General features: G+C 32.3%; 1 long non-coding RNA gene across 2 annotated transcripts; it reads left to right on the forward strand.

The window, feature by feature from the left end:
- Positions 1 to 3065: 3065 nt before the first annotated feature.
- LOC111084497 lies at positions 3066 to 5092 on the forward strand. 2 transcript variants are annotated; one of them, XR_002609589.1, is made up of 2 exons: positions 3066 to 3176; positions 3876 to 5092. It is a non-coding gene; the product is annotated as an uncharacterized LOC111084497 (long non-coding RNA). The 2 variants fall into 2 exon arrangements; XR_002609590.1 differs by having other exon boundaries at positions 3066 to 3167.
- The last annotated feature ends 228 nt before the right edge of the window (positions 5093 to 5320 follow it).

The raw sequence follows: 5320 nt of genomic DNA on the forward strand, positions 1-5320 counted from the left end.
AACAGGACATCAACAGAATGAACTGATCCATCGGTAGCTCATTATATAGCTTTAACAAAAGAAACAGACAAAAGCTTGTGGTAGATGGCGTTGATTAACTGCTTTTCCCTTTGTCTATTACCTTAAAATTAACGACAGTTAGCGTAAATAGCCCTCGTGTACCTCTGCACGAAATCCAACAAACATTAATCTAACGTAGTTAAACTATAGGCGACTAGACGCTCTATCAGGATTGCGTCATGCACTTTTCGAAAATCTGGTGTGATTGTTTTATTTTTAGAAATAAGGCGATTAGTGGTATCTTAGCGTTAATAACTCTATCCCATGAAACGTCGTTTTGTTTATAAACTAGGCATATTCAGTGATTTAATACATTTCTCTGAGAATTACTGGGTTTGTATGTACTTAAAACTGAATTAACATAAAAAGTAAATTACGCTGACAAAAATAAAGTTTCTAACTTGAGGCCCCCCAGTGGCTCAGCGGCAAGTCTAAAGGCTTATAACACTAAAAAACGGGTTTCGATACCGTGTTGAGCAGAGCATAGATAGCCCATTAAGTAGGGAACAAACAAACAGTTCTAACTTAATAGGCATTTATAGTTTTGCCTCTGTGGTAAATAATTCCTAGCTACGCTAGTGCAAATAAAACAAACGAATTCTAAATGGCCAAAGGACCTTTAGCCTAACTTTGAACTGAAATAATTATAGGGAAGGCACATTAATCAACAACGCTCACTGCCAACTCTTGGGCTACTATAATCTGATAGAATATTAGAATTTGACTGTCACTCTTATAACGCACCCCGGCCCCAATGTGCGGAGCGAGTTTTGGGGACAACATGACGCGAACCATGAATCCTTAATTTCACGGTCAGTCCATGCTAATCAGTAGGCCATTTAGGGCCAAGAAATAATATTAAGAAATCCAAAATATAATTTTCAAGAACAGTTTTACTAAGAGTGGTTTGAGGAAAAACAAATTGCCAGTTTTATCGTATTTTTGATGGAACAGTTCATTCTGTTGATGTCCTGTTGTCACCGTATTTTGATGAACCAGTTCATTCTGTTGATGTCCTGTTGTCAGCGTATTTTGATGAATCAGTTCATTCTGTTGATGTCCTGTTGTCACCGTATTTTGATGAACCAGTTCATTCTGTTGATGTCCTGTTGTCAGCGTATTTTGATGAATCAGTTCATTCTGTTGATGTCCTGTTGTCGGCGTATTTTGATGAATCAGTTCATTCTGTTGATGTCCTGTTGTCAGAGTATTTTTTGACTAGCTCTTCTGGTCAATAGTTCAGATCTAGGAACAGTTAAACCTGAATTCTAGGGGTCTCTGATCTGCACTTTTAGATAGAATATTGTTCAGATTGAAAGCTCCAATTACAGAATGATGTATTAGACTCCTCTATTTTCACTCCGCTTTTTTTAAAATCTGTAAACCTTAATAGGGAGTAAAGCGTGATTGAGATTAGCGTGCCAGACCTTAGAGCTGAGGTTCCATTATTCGTGTCTCATTACAACCAAAGTAAAATAAAAATCACGCTCTGCACTTTGGGGAAGTGAGTGTGTTATAAGAATGACGGTCACACCCTACTATTCCGCCTGACGAGAGTTGTTTATTGGCTCCCTGGTGTTTCAGCGGCAAATCTGATGACTTATAACGCCAAAAATTTGGTTTCGATACTTGCGGTGGGCAGGGCACCAGTAGTACTCGTTGCCACAAGAATTTTATCCGTCTCTTTGAACGAATAACGGGATTGATTGTTATTTGAAAACTGTTCTCACAGCTGAAAGTGCAAAGCTTGCTCACTTCTCGAACCTAGGACCTTTTGTTCTACAATTTGACACTTAACTACTAGGCTACACCTAGCCCATACATTGTGACACTGTTAAATGGACAGTAAAAATTTTTATGAGCTCTTGAAATAACGTTTTAATAAGTTAAATTAATGTCTTTCAGTTATTAAAAAAAAAAAAACAACAACTAGCAGACCACTGAAAAATGTTTCGGTTTCCTTGACATTTGACACCTATACTTCTTCGCTGTTGGATGATACCAATGTTTTATACTTGCTGTAAAACTGACTATAATGTATATTTGCTAACCTTAATCATACTTCAGACGTCTGTAATGTATATTTGTTAACCCTAACCACACTTCAGACGTGTATAATGTACATTTGCTAACCCTAACCATACTTTGGACGTCTATAATGTATATTTGCTAACCCTAACCATACTTTGGACGTCCATAATGTATATTTGCTAACCCTGACTATACTTTATACGTATGTAATGTATATTTGCTAACCCTAACCATACTACAGACGTCACAGCTTCTGCTGGAATTATAAACTTAACGTAATTCCGGTCGAGTGGAGATCAAACATGAGATCTCGATTCTCATTGATCGTTCTGCCAGCACCGCTGGATTCACTCATTTTGTTTTTATACACATGACAGTTGTTAATAAACAAATTATATAATTTTTTGTATTTGATTGACTTTTTAGGAAAATGTATCAGTTTAAATATTTTAAGCAACATAGTTTATATTTATAGAGGATTTTTTAACTAATTTGAAATTTTATTTTCAAAATTGCTTTGGGTCTACTCGAAAACCTTGCCAGTCTGACAAATATTATTGTTTTTTAAGGAAAGGGTGATGTTCGGAACGATGCCAAAAACGTCAGAATGATTTTTTTGAGAGGATGGGAAATTTCAGGTTTAACGTTTAAAATGAAATAATTTTTTTATTTTTTCCCCCCAAAAAATCACAATTGTCCTTTTAAATTTGAAAATATGATACTTTTTTTTGTTGTCTAATTGTATTTTGTACTAGATAATAAAGTTCTGAGGTATATTTAAATTTTGGTTTAGTCTTGTTTATTTAAGTGAATTTTTAATAAATTTGTCGTTTGCAAGAGTGTGGTTTAGAAACTAAATGCCATTTTGACGTTTTTATTTTTACGCAATTTCAAAACTTCAACCTTTCCTAATTTAAAAAAAAAACATTCATAATTTTTAATTTTAAAGTAATTTACTTTTTTTTTTCCAGTTGTATGCCTAATAATGTCCAATTCCAAGCCTATCCTCAGGAAATAGCTCAGTCATTCTGGGTGAAGACATCATTGGTCATCATAGAATGTGGCTTCCTCTTTGGGTTAATACTGTAATTTTGTTAATATTTGTATGTCATGTTATGGGTTACCTTATGTTAAGATACACTTGTAAATTCAGTTAAAAATGTATTTCTTATGATAGCTGAGCAGTTGTAAATATAATTGTCATTGTTCTTTCAGTATGCTGGAAAAAAATATTATTTTAGGGAAGAAATATTACGAAGAGAAATGGTACAAGTCTGTCTTGTTTCCAAATTTAAGTGCCAAAGTAAAAATTAACAGAGACAAAAGATCAGATGGAACATGATGTGTGATATAGTGTTGGTTTACTTGTAAAAAGAAGACAAAACATTATACTTGGATTTAATTTTTTTTAATTAAAGTATACAACTTAATTTTTTAAAAGACATTCAGCTTCATATCATCATGTTGTTTTGTGGCAGTAAGGGGGATATTAAAACCTGATAGAAAAATCTGGAGATGATGAAGTAGACCAATTATATCACGTTTCCATTTGCCAAATGAAAATAAAATACAGAATTATCATACTTAACGTATACACAAACAAACGTTATGTAAACACAAACATACACTGCTAATATTTATAAGAACAGGGGGGGTAACAAGAAGCACAACTAATGAATTGCTGTAAGTAATTTAGATTATTGTAAGTCTAAACTGAGAATGATCTAATGATTGACCCAGAGTTATTCGTTTCTGTGTTATAATTTTCTTTTGCATTCTTTCAGCATTTAGAAACCGTAGGAGAACATCAGAATTCGTGAACTTTATGGATTTTATTTAAAACTTTGTATTATCTTCTGAAGAAACATGCCTCGTAACAAAATACAATATTCTGTAATTATATGATTTTAAGATTTTAATTTCTTTACGAATTTCACCGATTTTAATTGTGTTATTGGTCAGCGGTTGTCAAACTTTAGTAACACGAGGACCCCTTTAAATTGAAATTTTTTTTCGCTGTTCCTCAAACAAAAATTAAGTGTTTTAATTAGTATAAATTTAATTCTACGAAAAAATAGTTTTCATTCTGTAAATCATATTTTTTATAAACATATTTTTATAAATTTTTGGATGTGACTCGCGGAATTATGAATTATTGCCTTTTTATTTTGTTTCAATTCTGTGTCAAAGCTTCACAGTTCACAAGAAACGGAATCTATAAACCATAACTTGTTTCTAAGCCATGGTATTGACCCGGTGGGTTAGCGGCAATTTTATGGACTTACAACGCTAAGATCTGGGGTTCATTTCCCCACGGCTGACTGCTTGCTTTTACCTATAATTTTATATATATGTATTCCTTCTAGCACTTTTGCACGATAACAACAAAACCACTTGTAATAAAATTAATCGGTTCTGAACCTGTTCTAAATCTTATTTTAAATATCATTTGTATTATAAAAATAGATAAAATATTAAAAAATATGATTAAACAATTAATACTTTCTTCTTAAAATAAAGCATGAAGGGAAATTAGGTCAAGAAATGGCTGCAGTTTTTCGTTATTTTTTCGTGAATGTATTCTGAAGTTCTTTTTCGTTATATTCGAAATGTTAGTAAAATATAATCGTGTTTTAATAACCTATAAAGTAGAAAGCAGATGTTTCCAAAATGCTATCACGATTTCATTATAAATATGACATGTATCAGAAAATTCATAAACCAAATTTTTCTCACTATAATAAAACTTTGATTTATACAACTTTATCGGTTAAGGTTTTGATATTAAAAGGTTAAACTACTGGAAAGTATGTCGTTTTTGTTGTATTTACTTTAGTTTACAGCTCCTTCTATTTAGTGTTTAACCGCAAAGTTTTAGTTTTATATGTTTTTAGGGTTAGTATTTTTCAATATGATGTTTGGGATGGAAGATTTGCTGTAAAGAGTTAATACCTGGAGGAATACCTTATGATTACAGTTTAACTCGTGATTTTTGTTCGTACCAAAATTAAATACTTTAAATACACAAGAAAAACTGGGTACTTTTACCTGTCATCTTACGTAGCTTGTAATGAGAAGGAGTAAGTGAATTTACACCAATATTACCCACTCGAAAGTTGCAAATAAAACTGAACAGCTGGTTTATTCCAAATATAATAAAGATGAATGAGTAAATGTTGTTAATGAACTTATTTCTGTTTGATAAAAAAACAACTAAAAGTACGTTAAG

Source organism: Limulus polyphemus, unplaced genomic scaffold (assembly GCF_000517525.1).
Source record: "Limulus polyphemus unplaced genomic scaffold, Limulus_polyphemus-2.1.2 Scaffold77297, whole genome shotgun sequence".
Taxonomy (NCBI): domain Eukaryota; kingdom Metazoa; phylum Arthropoda; class Merostomata; order Xiphosura; family Limulidae; genus Limulus; species Limulus polyphemus.